The 23,474-nt window shown below is 45.0% G+C and overlaps 1 protein-coding gene and 1 pseudogene across 1 annotated transcript in view; one reads left to right on the plus strand and one right to left on the minus strand.

Annotated features, from left to right (window-relative positions):
- The window catches only part of SRRM4 (serine/arginine repetitive matrix 4), a 508,596-nt gene that overhangs the window by 471,136 nt on the left and 13,986 nt on the right, over positions 1-23,474 (minus strand). The window lies entirely within an intron of this gene.
- The window catches only part of LOC110127175 (cytochrome b-like), a 56,999-nt pseudogene that overhangs the window by 31,081 nt on the left and 2,444 nt on the right, over positions 1-23,474 (plus strand).

The following is a 23,474-nucleotide window of genomic DNA, read 5'->3' on the forward strand; positions in this document are numbered from 1 at the left end:
CCTTTTGTATGTTAATTGGGAGTTGAATATTTAAGACAGGGCACAGGTTGACTATGGAGATAGAAACAGCTGCTCTCCTTTCAAACGGACCAGAAGACACCTACAGAGAGTGATTATGCTTTTAATTTACATATATATATTCACATATGTATGATTCTACTGAGCTTGAAAAACAAAGTCCTCTGCTCTACTCAAAATATTTCTAAAAAAGGAGGTATTAGATACATTCTCTGACAACTCCATAGGAAATCAAGAATTTGGAGAAAGAAAAAAAATTCTTTTTAAATTCAAATTAAGAACAGAAGCTTTGGGGTCAAAAGGCCTGAGTTCAAATCCTTATTTTTCCACTCACCTGCTGTGCAACCTTCATTAACTAACCTCTCTAAGCACCATTTCCTTTTCTTTTTTTTCCATTTATTTTTATCAGTTGGAGGCTAATTACTTTATAATATTGTAGTGGTTTTTGCCATACATTGACATGAATCAGCCATGGATTTACATGTGTTCCCCATCCTGAACCCCCTCCCACCTCCCTTCCCATCCCATCCCTCTGGGTCATCCCAGTAAGCACCATTTCTTGCTGTTTCATTTCCTCGCACATGAAATGGGGTTTATAATAACCATTGTCCCTATTTCACTGGGACACTGAGAGAATTAAGTGATGATACAAACTCTTGAAAATACTTAGTATGCTTGCTGGCACACATAAGTCACCTGCCCTCCAAAAATATTAGTCCCTATCATCGTTACTCTGGTATGCTGTATTTCCCAGATTTATATGACGTGGGAAACTTTAAACACAGAGTATCCATCAGCATCTCAAAGGATGCCACAGAACCAAGTTTGAGAAATGCTAAATAAGAGGGGGTCCTACAAAAATGGCATGCTATGATGAAGACAGACCACAGGGCATTATCAGATCCAAAGGGTTCATTAGGAGCTCAACATCATGAACATGGTCTCTCTGCCCATCTCTCAAAATCCAAAATGGTACATCTGGAGACGTGCCAATTTCCCAGGACCACCTGCAAAGCCTTGGTGTCTGGGTCTCCTGCTCACCAAGTCCCAATCCCAGCCAGGCTTACAAAGTGTGAGGCTGACCTTTCTCTACTCAATATGAGGTTCAGCTAGCTGAATACCACATGGAACTCTTATAAAGACTGCCATTACATTGACAGCTACAGGCAATGCTTCCCTGTCTCCTCTTGGGGCTCATTCTGCTCCCATCAAATGCAGTTACAGCCATTTGAATTTCAGTGGATGTCAATAGTAAAATCAGAGCCACCCTCTCCTTAGCACTTTGAATATGCCAGGCAGTGTATAAGCACCTGAAATGCATCACCTAATTCAACCCTTACAAGAACTCAAGAGGTCGGGTCTGCTACCATGCCCATGTCACAGATGAAGAGAGTGCAGTTCTAAGAGATAAAATGACTTGCCCAAGTTCTCACAGTCAGTTATAATCTGAACCTGAGCCAAGTCTTCTGAATGTGGTTCATCTACTTCACATCACCTCCTTTTTCTCATGGTTTCTCTCCCTCTCCTGCCTGCTCTCTGCAATGAACTCTGAAAAAGAATGGGATGGATTTTGGTGGGGAGGGGGAAGGCCAGTCAGACACATTGATTTTCAGAAAAACAGCTTTCTGCTCATTGATGTTCAACAAATTGGCCTGCTTCCAGTATCAGAACTAGTGGTTGGTGGGTAACTTAAGAAAGTCCCAATGAAGAATCATAAAGCATAATGCCTTCATGTCCTAACTGTTTTAGTTTCACCTAAAACAAAGTAAGTCATTTGTTCGCCAATCTTTGGAGGCAGGGAGAAGGCTTTGTCTTGGAGCATGGGAACCCTGATGGAATTCCCAGTCTCTTTCTTACATTAATCACAACCATAATATATTACCTCTGATATCCAATTTCAATTTCTTTAGAGTGGAGCACTTGAAAGAAGGCACACGTGAAGGAACCTGAGTACCACATTCTTTCAGATTGTAGTTTTCGTCCCCTAATTTGACAGCATTTCTTTGCAACTCACCTTTTCAAGTCTTTTCAAAGCATTTAACATAGTTGTCACAGAAACGACTCCTCCCTTTTAGCTCTTGTATTTCATCTCTGATTTGTAATACTTAATTAAACTATATATTCAAAGCAGAACAAGATGTAGGAGCTGTGATCTTCCTCCAGACATCTGCCCAGCTGGTTCCCTCACATCCTTCAGATTGTGCTCAGAGGTTCCTTCTCAGTCAGAGAAAATGACCACACTCCCTTTCCTCTCCTGCTCATTTTTCCCCACTTCTCTTCTAATCATCTCAGGTACTGACCATTTTATTTCTTTTGCTTATGGTTGTCTCATCCCATTAGAATGTAAGTGACATGATGACAAAGATTTTAGTCTATTTTGTTTGCAGATTTATCTTCAGTGCTGGGCACATAGTAGGTCTTCAGTAAATATATGCTGAATGAACAAATGCTCCAACTTAGAAGGAATCTTTGCAAATGTAATTAAAGCATCTCTAGACGAGATCATCTTGGATAATCCAGGTGGGCCCTAAACCCAATGACAAGTGTCCTTAAAAGAGACACAGAAGAGAAGAGAAGCCCATGTAAAGACAGAGGCAGAGATTAGAAGGATGCAGCTACAAGTCAAGTGATTGCAGGAGCAACCAGAAGCTAGAAGTGGCAAGGAAGGATTATCCCTTGAAGGGAGTGCCACCCTGCTAACATCTTGATTTCTGACTTCTGGCCTATAGAACTGTGAAAGAATAAATCTCTGTTGTATAAATCAGGAAAAAAAAAATGCTCCAAAATGGTGACTAGGAATAAAAGCTAATACCAAAGAGATCTTAAGAACTTTGGTGTTTTAAAGTGAGTACTAATTTGGAAGGCAGACACCTACCTCTAAGGTTCACCAAGAGAAGTACAACCTGACCTTAGCGCCCCCAGTTCTCCCCTCATCCCCCACCTCTTCCCAGACTAGGAAAGAAGGCAGCCACAGCATGGTGAGTCATGTTTCATGGTGATGGCATTTCCCAGCCTCCACTGTAAGGTGAGCTGGTGGAGTGGGGGAGTTATTTTGCCTACCCAGAGGCCAAGTAAGGAGAGATTTTTCTCTTTACTTTGGTTTTCTATTTTTTTTCTAGAATGTGCCGAGGTATTTTTTTTAAATATTTATTTGTTTTAGATATTTATTTATTTATTTTAAATATTTATTTATTTATTTGGCTGTGTCAGGTCTTAGTTGTGGCACTCGGAATCTTCGATCTTCATTGTAGCATGCTGGATCTTCAGTTGTAGCAATGCGAATCCTGAGTTGCTGCTTGTGAGATCTAGTTCCCTGACAGGGGATCAAACCCATGTCCCCTGCGTTGGAACATGGAACATGGAGTCTCAGGCACCGGACCACCAGGGAAGTGCCAGTTTCCTTATATTTAGGGCTTGGGGTTTGTAGGGCATCTTAAGTCTGGCTGATGCCTTTCATCAGATTTGGAAAATTTTTAGTCATTGTCTCTACAAATACCTCCTTCAGCCATAATCCCTTCCTCCCTTCTCCTTCTGAAACCCCAATTAGACCTTCTCAATTTATGCTCCAAGTCTCTTCCTAATCTTATGAAGTTACCATCCTTGTGTCTCTCCATTCTTAATTTTGACTATATTCTTCTGACTCACTTTCCAATTGACCAAGTCTTTTCAAACTGTCTAAACTGCTGTGTTCTTAAGTCACTTTTTTTTCATTTCTAGAACTTCCCATTACCTCTCTTTACTATTTATAATTTTCTACTGACATTCTTAATTTTGTCTTTTATCTCTTGTACATAGTAATCACGGTTATCTTACGGTCGTTATCAGATAGCCTCAATATATGGAGGTTCTAGGGATCTGTTCTTTTGCCCATTGTTTTTGCTGGTGGTCATTTATTTTGCTCACCTCTCATGTGCCTGATAATTGTTTTCTTGTATTGCATTTATAAGCCAGATGTTGCATTTGTAAGCCGGTTTGTAAAAATAAGCTGAGGCCTAGAATGATGTTATTTTTCTCCAGGGAGCACTTATGTTTGCTTCCTCTGGGTCCCTGTGGAAACTAGTAATCTGGGGTCACCTCCATACAAATTCAGGGATTTCAGGAACGCTGAGCTTCAGTCCCTGCGAGAGTCTGCTTCCACCTCAGCTTTGTCACTAGGGCGCAGCCTGTCAGGATGCCAACCAACAGGAAGGAGGATTCATCAAAGGTCTCTTCCCCTCAGCGAGCCCTAAGTTCTGATCCCTGTGCCCCCAGCCCTAAGAGGGTGCTCAGCCTGTTCACCTCTCATCACACATGGGAATGACAGATACTGTCTCATCTTCCTAGATTTCCAGCCTCCCCAGATTCTGGTGAATTTTCACTACTTGTTAGCTCTCTGATGTCTTGAAGTAGTGTGTGTGTGTGTGTGTACATGTATATGTATATGTATACATGTGTGTGCATACGTACCTATGTGCGTGTGTTTGTATATACATATGTCCCTGGTGGCTCAGACAGTAGAAATCTGCCTGTAATGCAGGAGACCTGGGTTCGATCCCTGGGTCAGGAAGATCCCCTGGCGAAGGAAATGGTAACCCACTCCAGCATTCTTGCCTGGAGAATCCCATGTACAGAGGAGTCTGATGGGCTACAGTCCATGGGGTGGCAAAGAGTCAGACACGACTAAGTGACTAACACTGTCACTTACTTTTTTTCATGGGCATATGTGTATGTGTGTGTGAATATATTTTGTCTAGGGGGAGGGTTGGCTCAAATCACCTCATCTGCCACTATCAGAAGCAGAAATCTCTTCATTCCCGGTGTCAGGGCCTGACTGGGGTAAGGAGAGTGAGGCATCCAGGCCCAAAATGTCAGGATGTGCTCACTCTCAGGTCCACACAGATGTAGGGCGGTACCTGTGCATCCTTAGCAACTTACAAGCCTCTCTCTCATGCTAGTCCTGATCTGTATATGTTTGCAGAGGTTCAAATACCTGGGCAGACTCTAATACATGAACTTATATCCAGAAAATAGGCTGGGAGATAGAGACTTTGTCTCTTTATTTACTTCTAGGTTGTTTAATTGTTCTTATGTAACCAAATATTGTTTATGATGCATCTTACATGCATCTTCACAAGGGACTCTCATAGCAATCTTAATAAATAGGTACCATAATCACCCTCAGTTTGCCTAGAAGGAAACAAAAGTACACAGAGATTACAGAAATTTCCTGGCAGTCCAGTGGTTAAGACTCCATGCTTCCAAAGCATGGGTCTCAGGTTTGTTCCCTTGTCTGGGAACTAAGATTCCACATGCCATGCAGTGCAGCCAAAATAAAATTAAAAGATAAATTTTTTTAAAAAGTATATGCAGATTTATTAATATTATCCATATTCCTAAAACTGAGGTGATGTAGCCAGGTTTTGAACCCAGGCAGCCAGGTTCCTAAGCCTCCACAACACACATAGCCCCCGATACTGACTCTAGTTAAAAGCACTAAATTCCATACTTTTGCAATTTGAAAAACATGGCTCAATATAAAATGGAAAATAATGTTTTAATTAATAAATACAAATATGTTCTATATACTAAAATTCTTCAGCCAATGGTCGAAGCTGCCTCTAGCCCATCCTGAGGCAGGGGAGAAGCAGGGCCCTGTGGCCCCTTCCTCGCTTCCCTGGCCTTTTCATGCTTCCCAGCACAGAGGAAAAATGACCCAGGGCCTATTCTCAGATGTGTCCAGGGGCCAGACCACTGCCCGGGCCACATCGGTCTGCCTGTTGTTACCATGTCAACTCGGGCCTTTGTCCGAGACACGGTGCCCGACTCCCATTACTCACTCTGTCCTTTCCTGTCCAGCTGTGCCAATAAAATGATTTATCAGCAGGAACTTGGGACGGGCTGCCAGGTTCTGGGCAGAGGAAGGAGGCATGGGAACTATTTTATGAAATAAAGGCCTGGCTGCCAAAGGACACAATTCACAGTCTCAAATGCCTCTCCCACACACTCTGGATGTTGCATTCATTCCTTCATTCACTCGTTCACTTATTCAACACATGTTTAATGAGGACCTTGTGCTGAGCCAGACTTGTGGGATACACTGGTGAACAACAGAGGCAAGGCCTCCGCACCCTGTTCAGAGGTCTGGGGGACGGCAGACACGGAACAAGTTACTTACAGGTGCATTCAAGTAAGTGGGCGAGGTTATCCAGGCAAGAAGCCAGGGCCTCAGTTAGGTGATTATTTTTTTTATTTTGTCCATACCACACAATTTGTGGGATCCTAGTTCCCCAACCAGGGATCGAACCTGCGCCCCCTGCAGTGGAAGTGCATAGTCTTAACCACTGGGTCGCCAGGGAGGACCCGAGGAGGTGGTCCTTGAGTTGGGATGGGGCTCAGGCCAGGCTGCCCCTAGCTGTGTTACCCTGGCACACGGATTACTTTAAACTGAAAACAGTCAGGGTCCAAAAGTTTCAGGAAGAACCTTTGAACCACCCGCTTACTACCTAAAAGAATTTAAGACAGGAGGCCTGTTTCAGGAAGAAGCGATTACTATAGACAACTGTAGTAAATTATTGGATGCGGTGGACAGAGAGGAACCATTTGCCAAAGCCTACCGTCCCGAATGTTTACCAAACCTTAACTCTTTTTAGTTCCCTGTGGATTACCTTCCTTCCACTTGAATCTTCAGACCCCTACCTGCTTCTCCTTAGTCCAGAATACACACACACACACATATATATATAAATACATATAAACACCTCATCTAGCCTTACTGTCTTTGGAATTCTTCATTATGTGGACTCCCTGTGTGTGCGTGTTCTGTCACTTCAGTCGTGTCTCTCTGTGACCCTGTGGACTGTAACCCTCTGGGCTTCTCTGTCCATGGGGATTCTCCAGGCAAGAATCCTGGGGTGGGTAGCCATGCCCTCCTCCAGGGGATCTTCCCAACCCAGGAATTGAATCCATGTCTCTTACATCTCCTGCATTGGCAGGCAGGTTTTTTACCACTAGCGCCACCTGGGAAGCCCAGATTCCCCATGCACATGTAATAAATTTGACTTTCTCCTGTTAATCTCCCTTATGTCATTTTAACTGCAGGCAAAAGAACTAAGGGAAGAAAGAAGGGAAATTTCCCCTCCCCAACAGCCATAATCTGAAGACAGAATAGGAATCAGCTCTCCCAGGACAGAGGGGAAAGAGTGCCAGGTAGAGAGTGTCACAGAGGTAAAGGTCCTGAGGTCAGAAGAAGCTTGGTGTTTGTAAAGATATAGTAAGTCTGGGGACGAAAACGGCAGAGTGGAAGAAGCTGGGGAGATGAGCAGGGACCAGATGACGCAGAACCTTCCAGGCCCTTGTGAAGAAGTTGGCCTTTATCTAAAACAGCTTGAGAAAGTCACGCAAGGTTGTAGAGGGAGGCAAGTCAGGATCCTATCTGCATTTTCTTGGAAGACCACTAAGGAAAACAGATTAGGAGGGGTCTCTGCACAGAATGAGGGAGGTCACTTAGGAACCCACCACAGCACTTTTCAGACTATTTGCAGGGACAACCATTTTCTCCACAATCCATCACAAAACCAATGCTCTTGTGAAATACAACACAAATTTGTTTGGATGTCACAGCAATGTCAAATTGTTATAAAAGTTTCTAAACACTAAATCCCAGTTTCTCTACTTACTCACTGTGGACCAGTAATACTTTGTTGACTGTCACTAGTCTGTAGATGACAGTTTGAGTAGCACTGGGGTAGCACGAATGAGGTTGCCAAGCCAGACTCTGGTGTCCAAAAAGAAAGCAACTTTATCTTCTGGAACCTAGTTGAGCTTCTGGCGCCTGGTCTCTGACCAGCCTGACACAGGAAACGTCCTGAGGCCTTCACGGCTCAGACAAGCCCACAGGTTACCACTCACAACATCTGAGTGCTTATTCTCCTCTGACTCCCTTCTCAGTCTTCTCCTCCCATCCCCATTCTGGGGACTCCTGCACACACCAGCCCGGATGGTCTTGAAAGAGAAGGCACTGCTTTGCTTAGTTTTCATCTGCCTCTGCCTGGTGCCAGTTCCTGCCCTGGTCATAACGTGCCCTTCTTGGTCCTTGAGCTTATCCACTGTCCTGCACCGACCACCACTGAGGTGACGCTGCATCCCCCTTCAGTCCTCACCTGTTCAGCTCATCACTGCATCCTCTGCCGCACAAGTTCCTGCATCCTGGGACTGGTTCTGCCTCTGGACTTCCGTCCCTTCCTCCTTCCCTGCCACTGGCTCCTTTCCACTCTCTCTGGAACCACACACAACCCACATGCTTTTGGCCAGCTTTCCCTCTTCCCAGCACACCTCACAGCCACCATGACCTCTAGCTTTCTTGCCAATGAGCAGAGCAAGGCTGCTGGTCATCAGAGATCACAGGGAGCCAACAAGTCACAGGCACCCCTTGACCCTTGGGTCTCTGTACTCATAATGGCGTCCCCAGCAGTCAACTTAAGGAGGTGGAGCAAATACATTTATATAAAATTTTCTCTCCGCCTCTCTCCATCTCTTGCTCTCTCTCAAACTCTCTCTCTCTTCTACCGCCCCTCCTTTCCTCTCTCCATCTATCTCTCTCCCTGTTTCTTCCAGTCTCTCTTCTCTTTTCCTCTCCCTCCCTCTGTTCCTCCTCCCCTCATTTCCTACACGTTCTTCTCCTCTGCCCCTCTCCCTCAGCCCCTCTCCCTCCTCCTCTTCCAACTCACTTCCCACCTGGCTTCTAATTAGAGGTGAAAGGAGAAGAATTGGGTCTGGCTGATGTTGATTTTCTGAATCTTTCTGCTCAGAGCTGGATCAATCTTCTGGATTAAAGAGATGATGAATCACCACCCTTATTATCAGCTCCTCTTCTGCCACCCGTACCCTGGGGGAAGTTATTAGATATGAGCGATGCTCACCAATATTTCCAATTCCTCCTCTTCCAAGTGCTCCTCTGCTCTTTTGAATTAGACATGGTCCTACAAATTGCTGTGGCCAAAAAAAACTGTCAGGAGCAACACCTGTCGCTTCTGGGTGGAAGCATGTCAGAGTTGCTGGACAATGGACAGTTCTCCCTTTTTCCTACTCCTGCAGCAATCACAGAAGCATGTTCCCTTGATACGGGAGATTCAAAAGATCAAAGCTGCCTGAAATGCTGAACCAGTCACGGAGTACAGCTGTCCCTGGGCATCACCAAGATTGAAGCAGGCTGTGTGTGAACACAAAATTTTGTTTTGAACCCACTGGTTGCCTGTTACAGGAGCATAGCATTGCCCTGACTAACATACCATGTTGCTGGCCCAAGCAGTGGATGGTGAAACTGAAAAGGAAAAGCACTCAGTAGCTAATAGCTCTGCAGGTCATCCTCCAGGGGAGGTTGTGGCCATTCTCCGTGTTCTAAATAATGGTGACCTATTTTGTAAAGGTGGTGGCAGCAAAGATGACAGAAGTGGATAGATTGGATACAATGTGAAAAGAGACATGCCTTAGTGAAGGACTAGATTGGGAGGATGAGGAGAGGGGTCAGGTTGTGTCCTGGTTTCTGGCCCAAGGAATCAGGAATATAAAGCCACTGGATGAGATGCAGAGGACCAAAGAACACGCTGACCACATTTCTTGGTCCCAAGAGCTCTGAACACGGCCCCTTACAGCAGCTGAAACAAATATTGGGGCACTCTCCTGACTCCAGCTTGCAGGCCTGAGACTGAGGTTTCTCGGTTGTGTGGCAGATGCTCCAAAGGAAGAGCCAAGAGGACTGTGCTGTAATCACTGCCATTTATAACCATCGGGAAAATACCAAACTACAAGGAGGACTGCTGTATTCCCAAAACCGCTGGTATTTGAACACCTGACAGAGCTGCCAGTGCTGAGGGTTTGATGGATGGAGAAGGCAAAGAAGAGTGTCTCATTTCATTGTTCATTTTATCAACTAATTACCTGGCTTTCATCCATCAACACAGGATGTTTAAAAGGAGGAAGTCCTGAACTTGAGATCCAGAGGCCTGGGTCTTGGTTCCAATTCTGTCATTCATGATCCTGGGCCAGGAATTCCCCTCTCTGGGTTTCCCCAGCCCTACAAGCAGAGGTTCTTCAGCAGGCTCCAGTACGCTCCTTCTAGATCCATGAATGGGCCTTAGGGATCCCTAGAAATTATATTCAGGACACTGTTTGAGTGTGCAGATGTCCATATATTGAAGAAGAGGGTCCATGCCTTTCATCGGATCCCCAAAGAATTTCATGATGAAAAAAATTTTAAATTGCTGAAAGTGGAGGTGGACACACCAGAGGGTTGTGGGGAATGAGGTGTAAGGAGCTGGCAGGAGCCAGATCATGAAGGACTTCTCAAGTCATGCTAGGGAGCCTGGCACCATCCAAAATGAATACAGGAACCCTTTCTGGATCTCTTTTCCAAATATACCCAGTCTAGCCAGAACAACAAAACAAAAATATTCAGGGACAGGGCAGACAGAGAATACCTGAATCACCCTTGTGCTTATTCATCTAACAGGCATTTGTTGGGCACCTGTTGTGAGCTGGGAGCAGATACTACAGGCTGCAATGTTGTGATTAAAAAAAAAAGTGAATGGGACAAATGGGCAGCAGAGTGTGTGTTTGTGTGCACTGGTGTGTGATTGAGTCTGTGTGTGTGTGTCTCTGTTTATGTGTGTGCCTTCGTGTGTGTCCATGAATATATATCTCTGTGTGTGTCTGTGTGTGTCTGTGTGCACTGGTTGTGACTGAGTATATGTTTATGTGTGTCTCTGTATATGTGTGCCTTCGTGTGTGTCTGTGAATATATGTCTCTGTGTGTGTCTGTGTGTCTCTACGTATACATGTGTGTTTCTATGTGTGTTTGCATGTATGTGTGTCTTAGTGTGAATCTCTGTGTCTGTGAATGTGTGTTTGTATCTTTGGGCATGTCTGGGAATGTGTGTTTCTGTGTGTGTCTCAGCATGTGTCTGTGTATGTCTCTGTGTGTATGTGTCCATGTATGTGGCCTGTGGAGCTGCTGTGGGCTGGGAGCCCCATCATAAAGCTCTTCTCCATCAGAGCCTGACTCCAAAAAGCTCCAGGAAACAGCTTGCATCAAGTTTAGGAAGAGCTGACACTAAAGCTGCAAGGCACATAAGAAGGATGCCAGGGAGAGACAGTCTGGGAACCAAAAAGTCATGTTCCTAAAACACAAGCCTGGTTTAGCAGGGGCTGGCTGCCCCAGTACTCCTTGGGTCTCCTGTCTCCACCACTGCTGACAGTCAGGCCTGTACTGCCAAGATCTGAAAGCGTGCTGGATGTGGAATTCCTAGATGTCTCCACGCCATGCTAAAAAAACGTATATTGTCATCCAAAATTTGAGCTGCTACAAAGTCCTTGGTACATCTAGTTACTGCAAACTGAAAAGGCTTTGAATATCAGGTGGCTTTCACCAGCAGAAAGTTGTGGGACACTGGCCTCGATCTGAAAACTGTGAGTCTGGACAGCATAGCACAGGGAAGTGGGGAAGGAACGGCCAGGAGCAGGGTCTTAGGGTCAGGATGGACAGGTTTGAACCAGTGACTGATGTGTGCCTCAGCCTCCTCCTTTGTCAAATGCGAACAGCAACAGCACTGACCTCCGAAGGCTGTGTGAGAGATCAATGAGTTAAAATGCAAAAGGACTTGCATAGCAAAAAGGACTTCCAAAAGGACTGGTACACAGTAAGCACTAAATAAATACCTTCTATTGTTATTTCTTATTATTGTTGTTCATGAAAAATGATTTCCTCATAGTCATTTGAAACTGTACATTGCTGGGGAGGAAAAAGAGAGAGAGGGAGGGATAGAGAGCAAAGAAGACAAGAAAATAAGATGTTACACATCTACCCATTAATGATACCAGGCAAGAGAAGGGTACATCAATTTTTATGACACATTAATATAAATATTTTATCATATGAGAACTAGCTTAGGCTATAATATATCTTTTTCTCAACTGTAAGGCATTTTTTTTCTTTTCTAAATTAATTATGCCATGTTTCACTTGAAAAGAAAGAAGGAAGGAAAGAGGAGGGGAAGGGAGGAGGGCAGAACTTGGCAGAAATCCTCGCTCCCCCTCCAGTCCCTCCACGTGGTGACTGACGTGCCAGTGCACCAATCCGTGTAGTTGTTTTATAAGCTCCTGAGGGGTTGGGTGCATGAGACAAGTGCTCGGGCCTGGTGCACTGGGAAGACCCAGAGGGATCGGGTGGAGAGGGAGGTGGGAGGGGGGACCGGGATGGGGAACACATGTAACTCCATGGCTAATTCATTTCAATGTATGATAAAAACTACTGCAATGATTTAAAGTAATTAGCCTCCAACTAATAAAAATAAATGGAATAAATAAATAAATAAATAAATAAAAATATATATTAAAAAAATATAAGCTCCTGAGGATCTGCCTTTCATCAGCTTCTTCTGGCTGCTCGAAAACAATCCTTGAATCAGGTCTTCTCAGCTCCATCTGACAGCCAAATAGGCTGAGGCTAGAGGTTAAGTGACTTGCCACGAAATAACAATAGATGATATTTACAAGGCCAGCCCCAGCTCCTCTGATACCCTGCCCAGGAGCATGCCTCTCAAAATTCTCCACTTGTCTATCCAGCCAGCAGCACTGGGAGTCCTGCTCCGTGCCTGGCCTCATGATCCGCACAGCAGACACAGAAATGAATAAGCTAGTCTTCTTTCATTGGGGCAGGTTATAGTCTGGTTTCAGGAGGTATTTTGAAGGGCTTTCTCCTAGAGGGACCTTCATTTTTGAAATTTTTCTTTATTTATTTATTTTGGCTGTGCTGGGTCTTCCCTGATGCATGGGCTTTCCTCTAGCTGTGGAGAGCAGGGGCTGCTCTCTAGCTGCAGTCCACAGGCTTCTCTTGCGGAGCACAGCTCTGGGGCCTGCGGGCTCAGCAGTTCTGGCTCCAGGGTCTACAGCACAGGCTCAATAGTTGTGGTGCATGGGCTTAACTGCTCCGCAGTTTTCCCCAGATTGGGGATCGAACCTGCGTCTCTTGCATTACCAAGCAAATTCTTTACCACTGAGCCCTAGAGTGACCTTCTGAGACACAAGGAAGCCCAGGCCCCAGAGCCTCAGGGTCACACAGTCCTGTGGTTGAGTTCTGACTCCTCCACATCCTGCTGTGTGATGTTGGGAACTCAATCAACCTCTCTGAGAGACTTTTCCCCCAAATGTCAAATGAGGATGATGATGATGACAGTGCTAATTCACAGGCCTGTTGTGAGTCTTACATAAAACATTTCCTACAGAAACACTTTGCCTGTTCTCAAAGAGATGCCTTCTGAAAGGCAAAGTTGATAGATTTCCTCCCTGATGGGTCTGAATATCTTGAAAGGAGATTTAGACAATTGGCAAAGAGTTGAGGGTTGAATTAGTGGAAAGTACATAGATAACAAAGCCAAGGGAAAAACAAGGCAATTATTAACTTCAGAGAGAACAAAAGACATTGCAGGAAGGGAAAGTAATGACTTGACTACATCAGCACCAGCAGCACACACCACTTACAGTCTGGGTAATATAAATACTGAATATTGATCCAACAGAAATTACAGTGGATCTGGGGGGAGGGGCACATGTGCAGGTGGGCACAGGTGGGGGCTGAGGAAGGAACGCTAACTCCTTCCTCACCTTCCACAGTAGAGAAGCCAAGGGGTAAAGTCTCGAATGGAATCATCAAGAAGTCACAATACAAGCAGGCTACTTAGAGACATACAGGTAAATAAAATAACCCACCCAAAGGGCAAAAGTGGTTGCTTTGGGGGAGAAGGAAGGGAAGAAAGGGGTCAAGAGGCTGTTGTTTTATATAACATGCTTTGCAGAGCTGCCTGAATCTAAACAAGGATTTCTTTACCTCAGCATCACTGACATTTGGGAAGCAGCTGATGCTTTGTGTTGGGAGACATTCTGTGTACTACAGGATGCTTATCAGCCTCTTTGGCCCTTACCCACCAGATGCCAATAGCAGATAACACCCCCACCCCCCGTTGTGACGAACAAAAATGTCTCCAGACATTTCCAAATGTCCCCGGGGCAACACACACTCGCATACACGCGCACACACACACACACACACACACACACACGTTGAGAACCACTAATCTAAATTAAGCACATTTATCAGTTTAGTTCAGTCCAGTCGCTCAGTTATGTCCAACCCCAGTTTGCGACCCCATGGACTGCAGCATGCCAGGCTTCCCTGTCCATCACCAACTCCTGGAGCTTATTCAAGCTCGCGTCCATTGAGTCGGTGATGCCATTCAAACATCTCATCCTCTGTCGTCCCCTTCTCCTCCCACCTTCAATCTTTCCCAGCATCAGGCATGTATAACTTTAATTTTTTAAGTTTTTTTAAAGTATTTAGTGCAGTGACAGATGCATAGTTAGTGCTTAATAAATGGTAGCAAGGATTGTTATTTCCTTGACCTTGCTGAGGCTGTCTTCTCAATCCATCGACAGGCATTCCCTGCATCACCACAGGAGACAAGCCATGCCCCCAGTGAGCTCCTAATCCTTCATATTTGCATACAATACCACTGCCACTAATCATATTAGTATTGATGACAATAACCAAATACCATCTCTGGGCCTGGCACAGCGCGAGGCACACAAGAGGGTAAGTGTATCCATTCACATCTAGCAATACCTAGGTGCCAGGCTCTTGTACACAATCAGTGTTAATTTCATCCTCACAAGTGGGAGAGGGAGGGAGGAGGATTGTTCTTCTTGGTTACTATGAAGAAACTGAGGATCAGGGAAGCTAAGCAACTTGCCTAAGATCACAAAGCTAGTAAGTGGAAAGGCCTTAGCCTCAAACTTAATTCTTTCCAACTCTAAGGCAAGTCAGCCCCCATCATACTTGGGATCACACCTTGCTATTCATCAAAGTCACTGGGGAGCTTTTAAAAAATAATGATGCCTGGACTCTATCCCAATGGCCCAAAATCCGTAGTGGTGGGGCCCAGGCATTTGCATTTTTAAAAACTTCCCCAGGTGACCCTGATGCACAGGGAAAGATGAGAAGAAAAGCCCTAGATCAGTGCTTCTCAAACTGCAAGGTGTAAATGAATCCCTCATAGATATTGTTAAAATGCAGATTCAGCAGATCTGAGGTAGGGCCTGGGACTGTGCATTTCTAACAAACTCCCAGTAATGCTCCTGCTGGTACACAGGCCACATTTTGAGCAACAAAACACGGACCTGCTACGTGTCCTCACTTGCTGACTCTGCCGGCCGGGAGGGTTAGGAGTTCCCGAGGGAAGAGGTAAAAACTGAATTTCTTCTCCCAGGAACAACAACGACAATAACAATACCATTTACTGAATACCTACTATGTGTCAAACACTGTGCCAAATATGTTTTAAATAGATGAGCTCGTTTAAACTTCACAATAATCCTACGTGGTAGTTGCTTCTATTTTCATTTCTTTTGCAGGTGATGAGACAGAGACACAAAAAATTTAAGTAACTTGTTCAAGAGCAATGCAGTTTGCCAAGTAGCCAAAAGTCATACCTGAATATCTCTTAGGACAGTTGATCCCTGGCTATCCTGCCTACCTTAATTCAACGCCATTCTCCACTTATGCTGTGCAACCTTAGGAAAACCACTTGACCTCTCTAGATTCATACGTTCCAATTGAAAACTGAGCAAAAAAGGTCATCCCTAGGTAACCCACACCAGGAAGACACATTTTGATGTCAGTTAAGACCACCTTCCTGGATGTGGCATTCACTTGTCAAAGACGTGGCATGTTACAAATACCCTTTCTGAGAGCTGGAGGTGGGGGAGGATGTTTTGTTTCTAACCTTGAGCAGGTAGGTGGGATTCTGGCCCCTGGGAACACAACTGTGTGAGGGGCTGTGAAGCCGATAGGCATACCTGCAGAAGAAGATAAGGTTTTCACCATCTCCAGTGACTGGAAGCTTATTAAGGAGGGGTGGCAGGAGTGATGCTATCTCCCCAGCTGAAATATCAGCCGGTTCATCTCTGGCAGTGACTCAGCCTGGGCAGTGGGAAGAGGCACCAGGGCAACCAATTACAACGCATCCTGCTCTCCACGGAAGCTGAGAGATGCCACCACCCATGGCTGGGGGTGCTGAGCATCCGTTCAGGTGTGGATGAGCAGTCTAACCTTTCAGGGAAATTAGATGAGTTGCAGGTTCACTCTTTCTCAAGGAAGAATTTATATCCAGAAGGCCCGTTACAGCACCTTCCGGCTGTGTGAGCCTGCCAGGTCACTGGACCTCTTGGAGCCTCAGTTTACTCCTCAGGAAAAAAGGGCTTCCCCAGTGGCTCAGCAGGTAAAGCATCCACCTGCAATGCAGGTGACACAGGAGACTCAGGTTTGATCCCGGGGTCTGGAAGATCCCCTGGAGAAGGAAATGGCAACCCACTCCAGTATTCTTGCCAGAAAAATCCCATGGACAGAGGAGCATGGTGGGCTACAGTCCAAAGGGCGCAAAGAGTCAGATGTGACTGACCACTGAGCACACAAGCACAAAGAGAAGAGGCCATCTCGCCTGATGTGCCTTCCTCCTTGGGTTGTTTGAAGGTTTTCTAAATGACAGTATGTATTTTGCATAGACCTGGTTGTATAAAGCAAGTCCAGGTGGTACCTGAACCGATACGTTCATTCTAACAGTTATGTGTTGATTTTACGTGCATCAGGAAAAAATTATATAAACATACATACAGTTATTGTGGGCTTTCCTGGTGGCTCAATGATTTAAAAAAAAAAAAAAAAAAAAAATCCACCTGCAATGCAGGAGACACAGGAGATGTGGGTCAGAAAGATCCTCTTGAAGAGGACATGGCAACCCACTCCAGTATTCTTGCTGGGAAAATCCCATGAACAGAGGAGCGTGGCAGGCCACTGTCCATGGGGTTGCGAAGAGTTGGTCACAACTGAAGCGGCTGACCACCACTACCACGGTTATTGTATTACTGATGGTTTCTCTTACTTCCATCTGCTTTATTTCACCTCAAATCAGATATCACCTTCAGACATTGTATAAAAGCACTAATTCATTCATTGTGTGTCTCCTCCTCACTAGTCATCAGAGGTTTTCTCTTTTGGTGCCCTGATGTACTCCAGTGCCCAAAACAGTGTCTGGTATAATGTAGGTGCTCAGCAAATATTTATTGAATGAATATCAAAACATGAGTTCACTTGATATGATTGCTTGGGGTTCGGTCAAGTTACTTTGGTTTTCAGTTTGGGTTTTTAAGTAAACAGACTTAAAGAATAGTCAAGATGGCATGCAAAAAGCCCAAAGTCAGGGGACCACCAGGTGACAGATGCTTAAATCACTTGGTAGCACCACCAGAGTGCCAGGGGGCATTGGCTGCAGCGACAGCAGCGGCCCTTGGGGGGACAAAGGAGTGGCTCTGGGTGAATGCCAGAGCCCCACATCACCCACTTGTACCATAATGGAATCCCTCCCAGTCCTGCCCTGTTTCCCAGCACTCCTGTGGGAACCAAGTGAATTACCAAGTGGAACTGTTCTGCAACCTTCAAGAGCTACTGACACAGTAGTGAGGTGCTGTTACTATATAAACACTCTGGGTGTCACCCAGCCTGACCAGCACAAGGATCTCAACTCATTCCCAGGGTAGGTGTTCTCCAAGGGGAGTCTGAGTGGCTCTGGGCTGAAGTCAGACTTGAATTCAAGTCCCAGCAGTGCCACTTGGCACCAGTGTGGTCTCAGTAGTCTCCGAACCTCGTTTTCCACACTCAACAAATATTTTTGGCTCTATGTTTATAAAATAGGGATAGCATAGCTGCCCTGAAAAACAACTGATCCATAAACAGCAATAGTAGGTCTTAGGTCTCTGAAACAACCTATTATGTCCACTGTACAGATGGAGAAACTGAGGCCCAGGAGATGGGATGATTATAATCCTATAGCTAATAAGAGATGGAGCCTTGCCTCAAACTCAGGCAGATAACCAAGCTCCAAGGTTGTTTACACTAAGTTACACTGCCTCCCTTTTAAAAATGATGTGGGTATCTACAGCTATTGTCTTCATTCATTCATTGAAAAAACATCCATGAGCAATAACTGCGTGCCTGGCACCGAACTAGTCACTGAGGAATGAATGTCATGAATTGGACAAGTTCCCTGCTCTCAGAGGGGAAGCCAAGAGTAAACAGTAGATGCTACAAAGAACAAATGGATATGGGGGCTCATTCTGATTGTCAGGGAAGACCTCTCTGAAGATGAGACATGAGTGATCAGAAAGGATCAGAAGAGGTTTTAGGAAGGGAATTCCAGAAGGAGGTAGTAATTAGTGCAAGGTCCATGCAGGGGACAGGCTTGACATATTCAAAAGGAGGCAGGGATGGCTGAAGCACCATGAGAGCAACAGTGACTCAAGAAGAACCAGGAATGGCCAGTAGGGGGCAGATCAGGTAGGGTTCTATGGGCCTGAGTAGTCAGTGTTTAATCTAAGTGCAGGAGGAAGCCTTTGGGAACTTCCCTGGTGGTTCAAGGGGTTAGGAGTCTGCACATTCACTGCAGGGGGCATGGGTTCAATCCCTGTTCAGGGAATTAGGACCCTGCAAACCGCATGAAACTGAAAAACTGAAATTGAAGTTACTCAGTCGTGTCTGACTCTTTGCAAACCCCATGGACTGTAGCCTACCAGGATCCTCTGTCCATGGGATTTCCCAGGCAAGAGTACTGGAGTGGGTTGCCATTTCCTTCTCCAGGGGATCTTCCCTACCCAGGGATCGAACCCGGGTCTCCCGCATTGCAGGCAGATGCTTTACTGTCTGAACCACCAGGGGAGCCCAAGTGGTGCAGCCTAAACAAATAAATTGTTTTTTAAAAAAGAGAAAGGGTTTGGAGGCTTAAGCAATTAAGCCACACATCTTATTTAAGATTGTTCTGAGAGCAATATGGATTAAAGGGGGGAAGGGCAGAAGCTGAAACATTAATGGAGAGACTATAACAGTTGTTGGTACAAGAAATGATGGTAGAAACAAAGGCTTATGTACACCAAAAACCACATCCAGGAATGTCCACAGCAGCATTATTCATAACAGACCCAAGCTAGAAACAAGTCACAGGCCCATCAACAGTAGAATGTATAAACAAACTGCAGGACATTCATCCAGTGGAATACTACACAGCAGTGAAAAGGGAGAGACTACCACTACTCACAAAAACATGGAAGAATCTCCCAACACAATGTTGAGAAGCCAGGCAAAAAACAGTGCATGCTATTTAATTCTATTAATAGGAAGTCAAAATGGACAGAATTAATCTACCATGATGGGGGTTGGGGAGTGGTTACCTGGGGGATGATACCAACTGGGAGGGAGCAGGAGAGAGCCAGCTGGCCCCTGAGAAACGCTCTCTAGCTTGCCCCACATGGTGGTTATACGAGTGTACTGCTATGTAAAGTTCATTGAGATCTTAGGATCTAAAGATCACTTAAGATCTAAAGCAAGAGAAACAGTCAAAAGAAAAAAAACGATGATAGAGTGGGTCAGGCGGGCAGAAGGGAATGAACTCGATAGGTCCCTCTCTTAGGATTCTGAAAGTGAAATCGGCCTCCTGGGACTCTGTCCTCTGACTTGTGAACTGCACTCTCTCTCATAACTGAGGCTGCTTCCCAAATGAGATGACCCTGAGGTACCCAGAGCGAAAAGAAACAGGATTCCCCAGAGTGTTGGAAATCCCCAGCAAGAGATCCAGAAAAATGAGGTCTGGCTCCCCACTCTGCCCACTGAGCCAGGAGGGCTTGGGCTGTGGAGGAGGAAAAGCTTGACCCCATCCAAGGAAGCCGCTGCGGACAGCCCTGGCCGCTTTTAAACAACTTTCCATCTCTGTCAACCCAAGAGCTGCATCAGACCTGGAGAAACTGGGCAGCCAGACTTGGCTTCTTCTGCCTGTTTTCAACCTGAGCTGCATGCACTGTGTTCACGTCAGAATGACTGCAGGTCAGGGCCCTGCTGCTCGGGGAAGCCTCCAGAAAGGCTCCCGTGGGTCAGTGTGGAAGATGGGCTGGGAGGTGTTTGGCATCCTTGCTGTAAGATGTATCTTTAATATCTCTTTAAAACTTTAGGAAATTATTTAAAGCATCAAGAAGAAAAAAATGCATTATGCATACATTAATGATACACACACAAAGACACATACACAGACACACACACATACAAGGGCTTCCCAAGTGGTTCAGGGGTGAAGAATCTGCCTTCAAGGCAATAGATGAGGGTTCAATCCCTGGCTCAGGAAGATCCCCTGGAAGAGGGAATGCCACTCCAGTATTGCTGCCTGGCAAATCCTATGGACAGAGGAACCTGGCAGGCTACACAGTCCTCAGGGTTGAAAAGAGTCAGACATGACTGAAGCAACTGAGCATGCACACATGTATGCACACACACAAATGGGGTCCCTTCTCAACTGCCTTTCTTTACTTAATAACTGATTTTGACTATCTTCCAGGGCTGTTTGAGAGGCTTCAAGTGCATCTGTTTTATTAGCTCCATGTAATGTGTGTGTTAGTCCCTCAGTTGTGTCCAAGTCTTTGCGACCCTATGGACTGTAGCCCTCCAGGTTCCTCTGTCCATGGGATTCTGCTGGCAAGAATACTGGAGTGGGTTGCCATTCTCTTCTCCAGAGAATCTGCCCGACCCAGGGATCGAACCCAGGTCTCCTGCATTGCAGGTGGACTCTTTACCATCTGAGCCACCAGGAAAGCCCTTATTAGCTCCATAATAAGGTAATAAGCAATAAAGTTGGAATTCATTTGTTATACACTGTTCCAAGCCCTTCTCATGTCTTTATACCTTTACTCCTCACCACAACCTTATGAGGTCAGTTCTATAATTATCATCTCCATTTTACACATGAGGAGACTGAGGCTCTCCAAAGGCCAGCCAAAGGCCAGGACATGGTCCTGTCTTAAATATATGTGCATCTGACATCCAGGTCTGCCCTTGATTAGCATGTGTGACAGTGAATAGATAACCAGGGGTCAGCAAGACTATTTCCTTAAGCTAAACCCCTGGTTGTAGGATGGCTAGAGTGGAAAGCTAAGCACCCCCGGCTAGTTAATTGCCCTCTGGGAAGGTTGTGTCATTGACGCTCCCACCACCAAGGTGAGAACGGTCTGCACAAACTTCCTGCTTGTTAAAACCTCAACCAAGAGTGACTCCCCACCCTCTCTCTCTTTCTTCTCCTTGAACACACAGTGCACCACTTGTGGAAGCCAACTACCAAATCACAGGCTCCCAGAAAGCAGAAATCACAACATATTCCTCTTTAAACTCCAAACTCCAGGGCCTGATAGAAGGCATTCGCCTTGGGAAAGGGCCATGTCCTTAAAGTACAGAACAGATTCTCATCTCCCAGCCTGGGCACAGGCTGTTTCCTCTGTCTGGGTCACTCTCTCTCCACCCTCACTCCTACTTACACTCAGAGTTTCAGATTTGACATCTTCGCCACCACCACCAGGAGACCTTCCTTGCTTCCCCAGGTGGGCCAGGATGACTTCTTGGTACCTCCGCACCCCCAGTTTTATCTCCAACAACATATTAATAACATGGACCACATCACATTACACCAAATTTCATCAGATCGAAGTCACCCTCATTATTGTGCTAACTTTAAGAAACCTATGACCAACCTAGAAAACACATTTAAAAGCAGAGACATTACTTTGCCAGCAAAGGTCTGTCTAGTCAAGGCTATGGTTTTTCCAGTAGTCATGTATGGATGTGAGAGTTGGACTATAAAGAAAGCGGAGCACTGAAGAATTGATGCTTTTGAACTGTGGTATTGGAGAAGACTCTTGAGAGTCCCTTGGACTGCAAGGAGATCCAACCAGTCCATCCTAAAGGAGATCAGTACTGGGTGTTCATTGGAAGGACTGATGCTGAAGCTCAAACTCCAAGACTTTGGCTACCTGATGTGAAGAACTAACTCATTTGAAAAGACCCTGATGCTGGGAAAGATTGAAGGCAGGAGGAGAAGGGGGACAACAGGGGATGAGATGGTTGGATGGCATCACCAACTCAATGGACATGAGTTTGAGTAAACTCTGGGAGCTGGTGATGGACACGGAGGCCTGACGTGCTGTAGTCCATGGGGTCACAAAGAGTTGGACATGACTGAGAGACTGAAATGAACTGAACTGAACTGAACTAAGAAACACTCTGAGCCAATGCTTTCCCTATTCTCTGACAGCTTTGTTAAGATATAATTCACATCCATACAATTCACCTATTGAACCTGTATAATTGCATGGGTTGTGATACATTTTCAGATCACCACAGTCCATTTTTAAAACATTTTCATCACCCCCAAAAGAAACCCTGTATCCATAAAGTATTACCTCCCTGTTCCTCTGTCCCTCACCCTTAACCCAGTCACAGGCAACCACTAATCCACTTTCGACCACCATAGATTTCCCTATTCTGAAGTTTTATTTGAATGAAATCATATAACATGTGAACCGATGTGACTGACTTCTTTCACTTAGCATAACATTTTCAGGTTCATCCATATTGTAGCATGTGTTGCTACTTTATTCCTTCTTGTAGTAGAAAGGTAGGGATAGACCACATTTTGTTTATCTATTCATCAGCTGATGAACATTTGGCTATTTCTACCTTCTATCTATTGCGAATTATGTTTTTATGTGGACATACGTTTTCATTTCTCTTGGGTATATGCCCAAGAGTCACAATGCCTTCTTATCCCTTTACTTCTATTTATTTAAAAAGCACTTTTGGACCTATTTAGACATCAGTTTTTTTTATCATATATAATTCTAGCATATATTTTCTTTTAAAAAAGAAGCAAAATACATCAGCTAAGATAATCCAAAAATGTTTTCAATACAAAGTCTGGGTCTTCTAAATCATTTTTAAAACCAGTGTCCATGTTTTCCTATAAGCTGTGTTCTGTGTGCCGAAAAGCACTAGCAACACAAGAACTCTCAAAAGAGAGCTCCGCTGTCTTCTCCAGGCAAGGCTAACCTCATCCTGACCACTGCTGGTCAATGGTGATTTCACGCCCTTGATCGTTAAGATGCATCCTGGCAATTTCCCTGGTGATCCAGTGGTTAAGACACCATGCTTCCAATTCAGGGGACACAGGTTCAATCCCTGGTTGGGAAACTAAGATCCCACAAGTTAAGGTGTGGTCAAAAAAAAAAACCAAAACAAAACAAAACAGACGTATCCCCCTTTTGAAGAGGTTAATACGTGGCAATATATATACCTTAGAATTTATGAAATACAGTCATTTCCTGTCTGCTTGTCTATATCTTATTCAAAAGATCACAAGTGTTTTGAGGACAGGAACCAATCTTATCCACCCTTGTACTCATTCCCACACTTAATCAACAGGAATGTTCGAAACACCTTGCCCACACATAATACATTCTTAATGAAATTATATTAAATGAATGAATGAATGCTGACCTGTTTTGGAAAACAG

This window comes from Odocoileus virginianus, chromosome 12, assembly GCF_023699985.2.
Source record: "Odocoileus virginianus isolate 20LAN1187 ecotype Illinois chromosome 12, Ovbor_1.2, whole genome shotgun sequence".
NCBI classification, from domain to species: Eukaryota; Metazoa; Chordata; class Mammalia; order Artiodactyla; family Cervidae; genus Odocoileus; species Odocoileus virginianus.